The 16,645-nt window shown below is 35.9% G+C and overlaps 1 long non-coding RNA gene across 1 annotated transcript; it reads right to left on the bottom strand.

Annotated features, from left to right (window-relative positions):
* Positions 1-6,146: 6,146 nt before the first annotated feature.
* LOC115949540 lies at positions 6,147-15,767 on the bottom strand. The gene is made up of 3 exons (XR_004082988.1): positions 15,716-15,767; positions 11,798-11,878; positions 6,147-6,801 (listed from the first exon to the last, which is right to left on the bottom strand). It is a non-coding gene; the product is annotated as an uncharacterized LOC115949540 (long non-coding RNA).
* Positions 15,768-16,645: the final 878 nt, after the last annotated feature.

Here is a 16,645-nt window from a genome sequence, read left to right on the forward strand (position 1 = left end):
ATCTGGAACTCCCTCTTTTTTGAAGTGTAATTTGCCCTATATTTCTCCCTCCAGAATGGCTTCTATTTAGATTTTGTACTTTAGTCATTTCCAGGAGCTATTTTTATTTGCATGACCACTTTTCATAGGTTTCTTTCCTCCTCCCTGACTTAATCAGAGGAGTTTTTCCATTGGTATCTATTTCATTTCTGTTTACAAATTTAAAGGCATATAATATAATTTTGGGAGTTCTAACAATCATTCCTTCCTTTCAAACATAAGCCAGTCTGGAATTCATCTCTATTCTTTCCAATAATAATTTATACACATGAAAACAAAGATTACTTCTCTTGCAAAGCACATTAGTCTTCACCATGCTGTGGGGTCTCCAGGATCTCTTTGAGTCTAACAAGATTCTAGTTCAGTTCTAGTCTAATAAACTAAAAGCAATGCCTGTAATATGCTGCTTTGTATTGTGCTACTAAGTCTCCAAATTTTCTTGTGCTGCTTCTCTAAAAATTAGTGTTGTGATGAAAAGATACAGTGTGACCTGATCAGTGTTTCTTGTTACTGTAGGATGTGGATGAAAACTAAAACTGGAAAGAGAATTCTCTCAAATTGTCTCTATTTTTGATGTCAATAAGTCTTAATGAAAAACAATTCACCCCCAGAGCAATTTAAAAACACCTTCCTGCTGTTCAAGTGAGAACAAAATATAAGCTGGTGGTTTATGTGCTATGTCAGTCTCCTGTGTACCCTGGGTCTGGGTGTGACTGGGCATGTTCAGACCTCTAGCATTCAGAATCAGCCTTTTTATACTTAATCTCTGGTTATCACCTGTAAATAAACCATGAGCCTGGTGAATGTGCCCTGAGAGCATGTACAGTTCATGTAACAGAGGTACAAGTTATTCTCAGGGTATGGGAAAGATGAAGGAACTCTTCAGGAGCAGGTAACATTTAAGACCCTTTTACCCCATCTTGCAGTCTTCAGTTTCTGATGGCATCAATGTCATTTATTGCTTTTCCTTGGGGTATATGAATGGGATAGACCTCTTAACTTGCAGAATTAACCTATTAGCATCTTTTAATTACCATAATTTAATAAACATAATTCCGTCCCCTAATAAAAAATGTTTAAAACTGCCATTAAAAGACTCTCTCAGAATGTGACAGTGAAATTATTCAGGGTTTTATACTTTCAAAGCATCGTCTTGACATTTGTCCACATTCAGCTCCTATAGAGTGCATCTTCATATAGACTTTTCAGACAGACAATTACACCAAAAAGTTAGTGATTGATGCTGTATGGGTAAGGCAGTAAGGATGTGGAGATCATGTGAGGAGAAATTATTCCCATTGAAAGCCCTAAATAGCTCAAGTTCACAGTTTAGAGACACAAAAACTTTAAGGGGCATTTCAGGAATGTGTGAGTTATACAGATCCTCATATCTTCCAGTTGAAGCAGGGAGAACATGGTAAGGCAGGGGCATATTTATTTGGAGAAGCAGGGTCCAAAGTGTAAAAGAAAGGAAAAGAAAGGATGCAGTTTGTTTGCTTTCTTAGATCTCTCTTACAACCAAATGCAAAATATTCCCTCCGTTTTGAAAAATTCTCTCTAATGAAGCACAATCAAAAATTGATCAATTTTAAGTACTTTTGCTGATGATAACAAGTCACTTTGGGTACCCAAGATGAAAGCTTACCTGTAAAATATTCATACCAGACCTTAATATACTGAGTGAAAGGGAAAAAATGAAAACAATGAATTTGACCTGGATAATCACAAAGCAATGCATATGAAAAAAGTCATATTACATTTTATGTACAGATATAATTATGAGCTTCAAGCTAACATTTTCTGAGATATGGAAGTGAAATATTTCCATGAAAACACAAATTCATTGTTCAGATCTAATTAAAGTGAGTGCTACTAGAAAAGAAATATCAGTTACACAAACTAGGAATATTTAATTTATGTACTATTTAAACAGTGAGTTCTAAGGGAGGCACATGGCATAAGTGGAGTTCATATTGCAGAGAACAAACTAGTGCAAAACGTGCTCCATAAGTAGAAGTGCATGACCATCAGTGAATATTTCAAATAAATATAATAGTTTCTTTTGTAGTAAATGAGCAAGTAAGTATTCCTTGAATTGGTTGCTTCATGCAAAAAATGTAAAAATTACCATACACAATGTAAAAATGGACAACAATTGCAATGACAGGACTATTTCTTTAGAAGAAATATAGGAGGGAACAAACATTTTTTGATAATGCAAGTAAGCAAATGAATCAACTACTAAAGCAAGGGGCAGAATTACTGCACTTGCATAGAATTACAGGAGTGATAAGGACAAATGAGAACCAAAGCTAAATTAATTACACTCAGTACACTGTGCAGTGTAATTACATTAATAACACTCTACATGAATAGTAAAGTGATTCTCATATGGTTGAAAAAAATACTCATCCCCTTGGCTCTAAAAGCAAAAACCATGCTATAAAATGGTATAAATTTGGGCTTGATAAGGCTTTCATATTCATAGAGGAGGTAAGACTGGGTGGAAAGTTCAGCTATTGTATGGTTGATGGAGGAGGAAAGAAATTAGATGTAGACAAGCAGCAAATATTAGCCTAGGGAATTCAAACCCATACTACAGAGTACTAAGTGCTGCCTACCCTCACTCCTTTTATTTGTACCACTCCTTTGCCTTTCCATAGCTATCTTCCTCAGCTCAGGTCCAGTGCAGGTAGCCCCTGATTATGGGATGGTGAGAGCAGTGGGACATATTTCAGGCAGATTACTTCTTTTCCCAGCGTGGCAGCTACTCATCCTAGTCTTCTGCATGGACCAGTTGTCACAGGTCAGAGTCTCTCATGTCAACCCATCTTGTTCTGGGTAACTCTGACAGGTCTATAAGCAGCATCTCTATTTCTGCTGACCAGTACAAACTACTGATTCAGGTGAATTAGAAATCCCATGGTGGATAAGGAGGATGAGGTGGGATGAAAAGAATGTCTGTGAGATGCTGGTTTCTTTGGTCACGTTGAAATAATTAGGATTTCTACATCTCCTATGCCTAGAGGATTTATCTATCTAATGTCTCAACTTTGCCCATTTCCTCCTGCTGCTGAAAACTAATATAGCCATTAATAAAGTATTTTAAATATGATCTGAACATATATTCATTTTGCTGTTTTACATCTCAGTTACTCTCCCAACACTTTTGCTGGTCTTCACAGCAGGTGACTGGTGCATGTGTCCAAGGTGAATCTTGCAGTTAAACTTTTCCACATTTTTGCTTATTCTCATTTTTGGTGTCTTCCATGGTATAATTTTCTTTTTAAAACTAATGCCTTATTCCATGCTAAAATTTCAGTTTCTAACACCTACAAGGTGTTCATACCATCACTTATTTTCTATGTGGGCTCCTATGTGCAACATTGGGTTATTCTAATTTTTTTTAGAAAAGCATCTCCACAATGAGAACCCTCATCACAGGAAGAGTTCCTTATAAAACTCCGCTTGGCTGTCTTGCCCTCTTCTGTCAAATCTCCAAGTGATTTAGGCAGCTGACAATGGAGTAATTTTCCACCTCACCAATCAAGAAAAGTTCCTTGTTTTCATGTACACTTTCCTCACACTGTTTTACTCTGTGGCTTTAACCTCTCTGAGATGAGAATACGGTCTCTGTCCTGCATTTGAATAGTACTCAAAGCACAGACTAGGAAAACTTTTACAGTGTTGTGATAAAAAATTAAGATGGTCTCAGCAATGAAAACAAAAAAATTGAACTTTGGGTTGTAGTCTCCATTGACATAGATCCAGGTTAAATTGCTGTTGGCCTTATGCTGTTGGCCTTCTCTCTACAATATGTCACACCAACAGCAGTATTTGCTGACAGTGGTTTTCTTTAGTAATTCAGAAGTCTGGAGCAATGAAGTTGTTTGAAAAAGGTGAACAGTTTAGCAGAGTGAAAAATTGGGTTGAGGCATTACTGTAGATGCTGGCTCTGTCTCTATCCAATATTCTCCTCCAGGATAAAAATTAGACAAAAATTTGGAGCATGCAAGGACAACACCGTAATGGGAAAAGCCATAATCAGAATTATTTCTGAAGCCAAAATATTTTTTTTCTTTAATTTCATGAGAAAAAATGAAAGAAAACCTGGAAGAGAAAACAGTCATGTGAAAACATGACAAAACTGTAATTTACTTGAGTGTATCATCTCTCGGCTTCTATGGCATTTGCTTCTTTACTGTGTTTCCAAAAACTATCCTCTGGACTTGATTCTTAAAATGTAGGACCATTAGCAGATCTTACAACTTATGTTTCAGGTTAAACAGGAAAGTGACTGTCTTATGCTACTTCATGGTTTTTCTGCTACTAACTTTAGCATCCCTGCATCTAAAAATCGTCATGGAGTACAGTGACAAACAAACGTGCAGACGGGTAGTTTGAAAAAGTTTGGTGTATTTCCAGCTACTTAGAACATGCTGAGCATCAAAAAGGGGCCAAACAGAAAGAAGGGATCCATGCCACAAATGCCTCAAAGAATAATTTGTTTCCAGAAAAAAATAATAAATCTAAGCCATTTGACTTCTGGGAAAGAAGAACTACAGGGTTTTATTCCTTTAATCATTTCATGATTTCTTTTTTTCCCTCATAAATATTTTAACTTGTCATACTAATCTCTGTTTTGCATCTTTGTAACATCTGTGGGTCTTCTCTAAGATAGGGACTTGATCACTTTTCAACTCAATAGAAGGAAGATTTCTTTATTTTTTCAAAGGTGAAGCTCTTGATTTAGCACATTGGATTTGAACTCAAAAAATTTATTAATTAACCCCAATTAGGTCCTCTCATTGAAATTTAGATATCACAAAGAAGTAATTTTCAGAAAAAAACCCACAAATACTTGAATTCTTTTCTGTTCCTTGAGGAAGGAAAGGAGAAACCTTTTTTAGTCTGAGAAGCTAGCAAACCAGAGTGGAAAAATCAAAATGGGACTAAAGACAAATGCTTTTCTTGGAGTCTGATTGCCTGTTCTGAGCCTCATCCTTTGTCCTCCACTGAAGTGTTTTGGCCAATAATCCTTCTATGAAGTATGTTACCCACAGTGATCCAAAGATATCCTTCTCACCATTCAAACCACTGGCATTTTCAGTATGAGTATTGCTTTCAAGATGGATTAGAAGGAGACTTGAAAGCTTTGCTCTTACCAAAAGAATATGATTGCAGAAAGTTAGAAAACCAATCCAGTTAATCACAAAGAGGACAGGACACCATCCTAGCTGGGACTATAGATGAAGTATCTCTAAAAGTTGTGGGTTGGACTGCTTAGAGCATCACAGGACACTGCATAGCTTTGGTGTGGTAATACACTGAACATATCAAAATAAGGAAGAAAACCCCTTTGGATAACAAGGCAACATTTTGCTATTTGGTGAGAAATCCCAGGGCAAAGTTTTCTTACCATTCTGTAGTGGGAAAAGTGCTGGGCATAGAAGCAAACGGGCTCTTGAAGCCCACAGTGAGGGGAAAGGTAGATATAATATTTAATCTGAAGGGATCATCTTGAATGGTCAATTAATTTCAAGAATTGTGATTTGAGCATAGTAATCAATATGTGTTGTCAGTTACTCTGGATCTAACTGTAAAACCCCCACTGGATACTAGGTTCTTGTAAAACAATCACATGAGCTTGCAATAAAAGACATAAGATAGCAAATGGATAGCAAATGTGACCAATACGATTAGATTTTAAATAGAAAATATGTCGCAGTTGTGCCCTGGAGTCTTCCCAAATATTTAAGACTGATGTATCATCAGCAAAATTCATTCATTATACCCCCTGGATTTGTGGTATTATACTTTAAAGTATTTTGTCTCCTGTTAGACTTTTTTATTACCCTCTTTGCATACTTGAGAATATTTTCTGTTGTTCACACTAGATACATGATGCATTTTTGTTCACACCTTATTCAACTGAAGAATAAATGGCTGAAAAAAATTTACCTCATGAAAATGAAATGCTGTAATATACTAAACCCACAAGTTTGAAGTTCTCAGTGGAGGATTATTTCAAGTTCACCAGTAGATTAAATATATATATTAAATAAGTGACCTCTTAATATACTTAAATAACCCCTCCTGTAAAATTGTTTATTTTTATGTTCTTTATTCCACCAAAACTGCATTGCAGTTTTCCAGTCTTTATATTTACATTATTTGCAACTCTTTCCATAAGTGCCAGTACAAATGTAACTGATGAAAATCCAGAATAATCATACAAATGTTCCGGAAAGCAAGGTGCGTTTCTGAGCAAATTTTTTTCTGATGCACAATAATATATATGTATATATTAACAAAGCTTCATAATATAAAATATCTTCCATGGCAAGTAAAACTTCCCCACTTACAGCTTATTCAGATTTCAGTTACACAGACTTCTGCATTTCAAGTTAGTGCAAATAATGAGAGTAAGAGCCTGAGCAGAACGATGTCAATACAACGGAACAAGAGAAACAGCAAAATTTTACCAACTCCCTGCATACGGTTATAACATTTAATCAGTACATCATTAGTATTCTTCATATACAACGTATTTAAATAATTGGCTTGTCTGAACTATAGGCAACAAATTTACAAAATAAAATAATGTTTCACACAAATATGGAATGTCGGACAAATATATGAAAATAAAATGCATCTAGTAACAAAACATTGTAAATCAAAAAGATAAAAGATGTCTTCTCCATTTTTGAAGATTTCAAGGCACTTTCTTGGCAAATCAGAATTCTCTCCTTGGTAGAAAGTCTGCAAGAGAAAAGGACATGGCATTTATATAACTAGTTTAAAAACAGAGAAGACTGCTAAGCAAAATTCTGTTCATAAACCACAGTTTCCTGTGGATTGCATAAATCATAAGATTAACTTCAAATGCCAGTGGGTCTTGCCCTCCTGTGAACACTAATGAGTTTTGCCGGGGCAAATCCTCAGGATCAGCGCCAAGAGGTTTAACACACAGAAGTCTGCGCTGCTGCACCTTGCAGGGAAGCTCCCCATGCACACAGCCACGTGCAGTTCTGCATTCTAGGTTTCATTAAATGCTTTACTTCCATTTGCAGGGATCTGACTCAGGAACTGAAAACGAACCCACCCAAACTTCTAAGGGCTGTAAGGGCAGCGTGTGCCCGGTATCCCGGGCCCGGAGCCGCCCCAGTGGCTGGGCCGCGGGCAGACGATTGGCTTTCCTCAAGCAAAAGCTCATTTCGAGGAGGAAAAGACCACGTCTTTTCCGTATAGCCGGATATTTACAGATGAGGAAGGAAAATATTTGCATAATAGCATCGCAGTTCTTTTTTAATGAGGAAAAGGTAGCCTATTTTAGTACTGGCAGGAAAATAGCTGTCAGTTCTTCAAGTGAGAGAGTCTCCTTCTTCAAGGCAACCAAGAATCCTCAAGATCTGTCAGATGTTGAAGTGAAGACAAATTTTCTTGCACACAACAGGATCTATGGCCATGTCCTCTCTATGCTAGTGTGAGGGTGGTGAGGAAAACAGATCCCTTGTGCCGAAAGATGCAGCAGAAGCAATCAGAAATGCAATGTTTTTGAGGGATGAACGTATGTAACTCCTTTGTTGCACTCTCTACTAACAGTGAAGAGAGAGTAACTCCTGCCACTCTTCACCCTTCTCAAGAAAATGTTTCCATTCCAAGAATCAGTGGATATGAGTAAACATGAAGATCAGAGGATGTCTTACTTGTGATGGAAACTATCCGCTGTACTTAGTGGAGGAATGGGGGCTGAGGGAGCACAGAGACATTTGGGAAACACTCAGACCATGGCTATACTTTTTCCTATAATATTTTCTCTGTTTTCAACAAAGTAGAGAGAAAGCCAGCCTAGATCAAACTTAAAGCAAATGCAGTGCACATGAGCTGCTAGCAATCCTTACCATTTAAAACATTTCTTCCCTATTTTTCATGTCTTTGAATGTATTTTTGGCAGGCAAATTAAAACACCTGGCTTTGCAAATCATAGCAACTTTTGATCCTTTTGTGTTTTAAAGATGGAAATAGGATGAGATAGATGCTTCTGTACTGTGGATATGTAGGCAGATCTTTGACTCACTCTCTTAAAAAAAAAAAGAAAAAAAATTTAGAACACCAGAAATCTCTCTGAAAGCCCTGATACATGAATCCAGAGATGTAAATTGATACAGGTAAAGGAAAAACAGAGACTGAAAAGGTAAAACTGCAGAAAGTGAGCGGTGGGATGTTTGAACAAGCTGAGATTTAAAAGAGGATACTAAAAAACAAATAGGAATTTAAGTACACCCCCCTCCATTTTTTTTTAAGAGGGCATTCAGGAAAGGATTCCTGCCTTGAGTCATGAAAAGGAGATACAGGCAAAGTAATGAGATGCCTAGTCAGTCTCTAGTTTGCTGTCCTTGCTATATTCAAAACCATCTGCAACACCTGGAAATCAAGAGGCCAAAGAGACTGAAAAATGTTAAGAAAGGAAGAGAAAGAAATTATGTCATTTCTTCTCAGAACTGAAATATTGCCATATTCTTTAAAGCACAGCCACCAAAATGAATCCCACCTCCACTGAGAAATCAAATCAGCTAAAACTGACTCATATCCTACTCTTCTTTTCTTATTCTTGATTAGTATGAATTGAAGTCTTGATGCAGGAAGAAGTGACATACACAACTCCCCCAAGCTCCAAGCTTGCAGCATTTGTCAGGAGCAGGTGGTGAAAGGAAACCATCTTTAAAGAAATTTAAATAAATAAAATTCACTGAACTTATACATTTTAGTGGTTAATAACAACAACCAGTGTGTGTATTTAGAATTAATCTTTGAAAATATAACCATCTTATTATTATTCAAACAACAGCAGAAAACAGCTCACTTGGAGATGTTACTTTTATCAGTGACAATCCTGTGTAATTAACATTTGACATGCTACTCATAAACAAGAATGGACTGGTTTCTTCCTCAGACTACTTAGCTTTAGCTTTCCACATCTTTATGTTCAGTTTCCTTCCATCACCATGAAGTGGTTATTAACCTTTCAGAAATTCTCAGAAGACAATATGGGAATGAAAAGTGGTCTCAGAAATTAATTAAGTGACAGGTGATCTATGAAGATTGCATTGGTAGACCTGAGACCAAGACATTCTGTTTCTTCCGTGGATTAACAACAAATTCCTCTGCAGAATGGCCTGGAAAAAATGTACTGATTATGTCCTTGGGCATTTTCTTTCACCAAGCAGACTCCCTCTTGAAATTTTGAACAGTAATAGGCCACCCATGAATAACTATGGACTGCAGTGCCACAAGTGACTTGTAGGAAATTACACTGGAACTTGCCAGAGGTATTTGTGCTTCTACATATTTCCAGGAGGAGTCAGTCAGTTCTGCAATGCCAAAGCTGAACGTTGATACACTCTGATAACACCACATTTTTTTATGCACACCTGATAGCAAGGTATAAGTGTGAAGTAAACCAGTAGACCATTCAACAAATAAGAAAATGAGTGGGGAAAAGGATACTTACATAGCAAACATCCTAGGACTGTGTACACAAAGGGCTCATTGCTAATCTCGTTAGCAATCTTGCACACCTTTTGTAATCTATAAAACAGAATTACCCACAGCAATAGTGAATCTCAGTTGCCAGATACCCTCAAAAAACTGCATAAAATTAAATGTAAACTTTCTACTTGAATTTCAGACACTCTACACAGTGAAACTGTTATCTGATGGGAAATTCATGAAATTATGTGTGCAAGATACAATATTAGATTGTACCTTAGCATAATCAGTGCTCTAGAGGAAAACTGCAAGTGATTAAAGAAATTATATTTCTACCAGGAAGTTTTCTACTGGGATGTGGAAGACCAGGAATTTAACTCATTAACTTGGAGGCTATTGTAACTATCACTATAATATAGTCAGAAGTCAGGCTGTTTCAAATATTTTATTGTTCCATTTCTTATTAATATTGATTTAATTCCATATTTTTCACATTTAAGTACATCTCCTAATCATCAGACTAAAGATACTAACCTCCCACTTCCAATCCCCCTGTTGTGTGCCCTTGGTTCAAACAACCACTTGGTTCAACCTTTTGGGTATTTGCTAACAAGAAATACACAGGTGTTTCTCTTGCTTGATAAGTATTTTAATAAAACTTAATATAAATTGTGCCAAACAGCAAGAAAGTTATTGCTATCCGGGTTTCAGTTCCTCAGAAAATATTTGTACAATTATAACCATGTCAGAAGGAGAGGAAATAACTCATCCTCAGATGATGACTAAGGTGTCCCTGACGCCTCAAACCCCTCTAAAGGCACAAGGAAAGATCTTGGCTATGACCAGCCTGAGACAAATTTGAAGATTTATCTCTCCTTTTTAGAACAGAACATTTCAGGTGAATGTAACTCATTGTCTGCTTTGGATTTGCTTGATGCAAAGGGGAACAAAAACTCTGCTGTGGTTTAAATCATCCTTTTTTTTACAGTTTGCTTTGATAGTTGAACTAAAACATAAGTTGTTTATATCATTCAACATCACAGTCTTGTTTTTAACTTTAAGAAAAGCTATTTAATTAGAAGAAAAATAATATTACTCTTTTTCTGGAGAAATAAAGTTAAACACTTGGGCGATACATAAGAGTCCAAATAATATTCACATGCTCTGGATCCATGTGTCAAGGCATACAACATGCAACGTGGTATTTTTGTTGCACAGCATGTAATAGAAACATGCCTTGCCTACTCCTGTGTCTGTTTAGAAAGCTGTATGTGTAACTTTTGAGGATCAGCCATGGATTCCTACACTCCATCTTCTAATAAGCATAAAGGCAAATGGAGAGGAGGGCTGCTCCATCTCCTTTCAAACACTAAATCCTCTGATGTGCTGAGCTATAGTGAGAGAGCACCTCAGCTGCTCACAAACAGTGCTTCTAAATGATGCAGCCAGAAAGCGCCATTGCTTTTTCATGTTAAATCCTGAAAACCTTCCAAAGCAGCAAACTTTGCCCACAGTTTGTGCTTACACATCCCTAATGAGATTCACCTTCTCTAATTAAAACACACTGCTTCTTTTCCACTGACTTTAATTGAATTGTCCATTGCACTAGAGAATGCTGAAGTAAGTTCTGTTTAAGGAATTTCTATTTTGGTTTGGGGTTTTTGTTTGCTTTTTATCCATTTTATCCAAGAACACTTCTATTTTTCAGTGTCTGACAAAACTATATTCAGGCTGTGAAGCAGAAGTTAAAAGCAAAGCTTCTGCAGTCTCAGAGAAGAAGGTTGCTTGATGAGAACTGAAAGTATCAATAAGAGAATGATGAATCAAATTATTTTATGTTGTTTAACAATGGGCATATAATAGAAAATTATACTCACAAGCTGAAATATACTAATCCCCAAAGATATAACTCTACTATTAAGCATTAATAGAAGGTAGAAGGATGGTTCAGATTTTATCTCACACAAGGAAAGCTAAAGAGAGCAAGAAGGGGAATATCTGCCCTCTGCATAAGCATGCCCTACTGATTTTTTTCAGTGTAGTTTTGGTTTCATTTATTTCAGCATGAAGGAACTCCATGATGTTCAGCTGACAGCGAGAGCATTAACAGAAAATCGTTATATATTAGAAGACCTTGGGTATGTGTTTTAATGTAGTGCTAAAGAGTAACTGTTAAAAAGACCAGGACATCAAACACTTAATAGATAAAGTGTGTTGCTTTCAAGAAATTATCACAGCTAGCATTAAAAAGCACTTTGCTACTTACAGGTTGGTGTTGAGCAGTCCCTTGTGTTGTGATACAGTCGATGAAAGTGCTTGCTACACTCTGAGGAAAATGTGACTGGCCCTGTTTGAAAGTAAGGAGCAGTTAACAGCAAGCTCTCAGTGTCACTGCTCTGCAGCTTCAATGGATGACAGCAACACATAGCATTAATTTCATTTTTTTCTTGGCTAAAACTGAATTAGTCTTTTACTATATCTTAAACAATTATGATGCAACAGAAGTATAATAATGTTAGTGAAATAACACAAAGAAATTCTTTTGCTGTGCCTTTATGCTCATGATATAAAAGCCAGAAAAATGACACATTAAAATGACTGGCTGGTTTAGCCTTGAAATTCCAGTAATTCAAAATTAGCAGTAAAATTTCTTATATGGTGAAAAGTAGAATGACAATTACAGTCTTATTTAGTTTGTTCAATAGTTGTCTGTAGTCTAATGTAGAAGGAATAATGCACCTGGACTGAGGATAGTATTTGTAAATATAAATAAAAGCAACATTCTAAGCAAATATGAGTTTCTAACCCCTGGAAAGATGAAGTACTTTCATGTACTAATGCTTTTAATTTGCACATAGATGGTTTATAAAATTCTTAATATACAGTGTAGGTGTTGAGGGGAAAAAAATGACAGCTGAATAGCATCTAGGAACCTGATCTCCTGTTAAAATAATCCTAGTAAAAAGCATACAATGTGAAGAATTCAGGATATGTTTCATCTTTGGCAAGACAAATCCCTCCATTTCCAGGATATAGTGTGCTGCTCTCTTCTTTGGATATACAGTGCCATCTGTTTACATTAATATTTGATTTAAAAAGTGTCCCTGCTTATAGCCAGGGAGTTGGAACTAGATGAGCTTTAAGGTTCCTTACAACCCAAACCATTCTATGGGTCTATTTTTCTATAAAACATGGTTTAACTGTAACAAGTTGCCAAAGACCCCTTCCAAAATTGCTGATGGCCCCAGAAAGTATTACTGCTGACATTCAAGTTGAAAAGGAGAGCAAAAATGTAATATTTGCATCCTGTAACCTGCTTAGCAAGACTGTCACTGACAGCTGGGGATGAGTATCCTGTGGTTTGGACAGAAAACATTGACATAAACTGACGTTAAGTGAATAAGGCTAAATTGAAATGTAAATTTAGTGCAAGTAGGAATCCTGAATAAGAATAGCTTGCTTCAAGCAATGTTACAAAATGATTCACATGAAGCAGACTTTGTTGACCAACTTTCCCTTCAGAGGAAATCAAGAGGCATTTCTGGGGAAAAAAATACTTGTTTCATAACTTGAAAGATGGTTTATGGGCCTGGTAAAATACATCAAGCTAATTCTCTCTGGATAGTGAAGCCAAACCAGCATGAGCTCCAGAGAGGATTCCTCTCTATGACAGTGAACATACTTGAAGATTAGATTTATTTTACAGTAGTAGATGAATTTCAGTAGATTTTTTCAGCCACAAATAAGCTTTTCAACAAACTGGAAGAGCAGCCTTTGCAAGTCTGAACTGGAATATTGTTGCCATTTTTTTTATCTGAGTGAGGAATTAGGCTCAAGGAAAAGTATGTAATTTGAAATTATCCAGCATATATGGAGACAACACTGGCTTTTATCACTAAATAAATTCCATGTCCCTTCAGATAGTATATGGTTTTCTAGCTCTCTTCCCTGTCATCAAAAATAGGCTGTTAATTTTATTGTGCCTTACAAAACACTCTATGTCAGCTGGCTTTCCAAGCTAAATTGATAGATTACTTTATGACTCACAAGATTATTTATGATTTTTCCTATAGTCAAGGACTGTTACATATGGTTCTTATTTGGCTTCAAAATGTGTCTATCATTCCTGGCATATGAGAAGTGTGCAGTAATTTTCTTAACCCTGAAACTGTAAAGATAATGTACTATAAAGATAATATTGATTTCAGCTTCTCTCTTTTTTTTTTTCAACTTCATTAGTTTAGGATGTCCTAATTCTGAACTAGTAAGGACTGTAATCAAACAGTTTAATTAATGAAGGCTGCTAGAATATTATGATTGGAAAAGAATTTTAAAAAAGCAAAGTTCCACTGTATTTTAAGAAAATGCCTATGGATTACAGGATCTAGTGAAACTATGAAAAATAAAATAAAGTATAAAACAACAACAGGCAAAAAACTCCACCACTGAAGATCTTAAAATATATTTTAAAAAAGAGTGAAAGAAAGAGAGGAAAAGAGAGAGAGAGAGAATCAGGGAGAAAAAGAGATAGATAGATAGATAGATAGATAGATAGATAGATAGATAGATAGATAGATAGATAGATAGATAGATAGATAGATAGATAGATAGATAGATAGAAAAGAAAGAAAAGGAAAGAAAGAAACTAACTGTAGGCAGAAATTCTTAGCCAACAAATACACTTTCAGTATTTTGGAATGATCCTGCTTTCCTCATTCATTCCAACTAATCCTACTCAAGGAATTTTAGCAATTTTGATGGCAATTAAATTAAATTGATGCAGAAAAGGACTATTAATTTAATGAATGGGTCCAAAGACAGGACTTCAACTATTTCTTTTCTCTTTTTCTCTTCTATGATTTACCACTCTCACAATAACTTCTGTAAAACTCATGGTTGTTTTTCCTTGGTTTTGAGTAATGAAACTCAATCTGTATTCATTACTTAGTTTCCCCAGATTCTTATGTTGAGCTTTTTATGGTAGCTGAGGAGTTTCCAAAGCTAAAAATGAAAAGGAAATGGATTAAGTACTAACATAAACAAATCTCTCTAGTCTGTTCTTCCCGGGAGAGGAATATTCAGTGTCCGTCTGTCACATGGCATAGCACAGTTTGAAGCTTTATGTTAATTTCTTTCTCATATGGGCTGAAAATGATCAGGTTCACAATTACTCTCGTTTACTGCAAGGGTGAAGGGCCAGCTGGCTCTGGCACATTTCCTGTAGATTCTGTTGGGTTGGAGGGAGCCATTGGCAGAAAGATCCTTAAAGTTGTGCTTATCCCAAGGCTTGGAATACACTTCCCCCATGCAAAAGAAACAACAAATACCTTCCTTTCTTGTCAAGCCCTGCCTGAAATTTCCAGCATTGAGGAAATGCATAATTATTTCCAATTCTCTTTTTCATGCTCCAATGTCCAACTATTTCTCTAGCTTTTAGTTTCAATAGTTAAAAAAAACCTGAAAATCACTACGAGATTTGCAGTATCACACTCTGAGACCTTCACTTTTCTGAGTTACAGAAGTCTGGAATTGGAGAGCAAAGAACCAGCGCAAACACTGTGTCATTGGCAACTCATGTTGCATATATTCAGAGGGTATTATATTTTTCTCAGTAGTTACAATACAGTCCCAAAGTTAAATGCATTATACAACTCCACCTCAGTTTTCAAGTACTTGGTTGTAATCATCATAGACTTTCATACTTGAAACAGCAAGTTATCTTTTATATTTCATTTACATTAATTTAATTCTTCCTTGTTCTATCTGTTTCTAAGTATCCGCACATAGACATCATGAGACAGATGCAAAAAATCTTCCCTGATTTGGTAAAAATTTACTTGGCCACAAAGGACTGTTTCTTAAGAATATGTGCAGTCCAATGAGAAGTTCTAAAATTAGTGAATGTGAAAATAAATATGGAAAGCACAATAAGAGAATAAAAGTTAAACAATGACTTTTAAATAATGTTTTAACTTACCACAATTTGAAAGTTATTTTAGACCAGATAGTTCGGTTGATTATTCAATGAAACTAGAATTCTTCAAAAATTTCTATTTCTAAAATATGCATATTTAACTTCAGAAATGATAGCCTCAGAAATGTTGAGCCTCAAAAAAATTAGTGGTGTGACATTTGTAGCTACATAGAATATGCACATGTGGGAAATCACAAGCAGGTGCCTTACCTGTAAAATGTTTTATGAACTTGTCTTTTAGACTGGAATCTCTTGGAAAAATTTCTGAGGAGAGAAGAAAAAAAATTATATTTATGTAGCCTAGGAATTACAATAAAAGCTCTGAAAGCATAATATGCCAAGATGTCTGATGTACAGAGACCAAATAGATTCCCAAATTAACTATACTATTAATTTTCATAGTTGTAGGGGTGTGGGCATGTAAACAACATTGTGAAGTATTTCAGGTAATTCCCAGATGAATACTAAGTGGTCATCCTATGACACACAATCATTTTCTGACACTGATTTCTGCCCATCTTAGGTCTGAGTGGGGCTGTAAGCACAGAAAGATTGCAAATAATATAAATATAAATTATCACACTTACAAGTATGTAAGTACCTGAAGAAATTATGTACAATACTTAGAGAAATACAAACTAAATATTACTTTTTCGATTTTGAAATAACAAGTGCTTGAAGAGAAAATTCTCCTACAAATCACCTAAAATAGACATGGGCCATGCACATTTTCACTGCAATATTAGTAAAAAAATGGTCCTCCTCTCTTGCGAAAAGTGCTGTGAATTTTAAAATATTCCCTTTCTATTTATGGCATTTTTTTCCCAGAAAGTACAAGAGAGTAGAAGCCTCTAGTAGAACACACAAAAGAATCACAAAGAACAGAAAATGGAAATAACACAAAAAGATAAACTTCCTTTTTCTTTCTTTTCCTCTTCTTTTCAATGGGATGCTGCCTCTGGCTGACAGCAGAAACATTTGATGCGAGTAAGTACCTTCAGAACCAGTACAACTCCCCCTAGTCTCATGAATTTTCCACTGAAAAAACTATATCAATATTTTTGGGTACCTGCAGTTATTACTGGAGACAGTAACAAGCTGCCTGTTATGTCAAATTCAAAGAACCTCCCCTGGCAGTAA

This window comes from Geospiza fortis, unplaced genomic scaffold (assembly GCF_000277835.1).
Source record: "Geospiza fortis unplaced genomic scaffold, GeoFor_1.0 scaffold53, whole genome shotgun sequence".
Lineage (NCBI taxonomy): Eukaryota > Metazoa > Chordata > Aves > Passeriformes > Thraupidae > Geospiza > Geospiza fortis.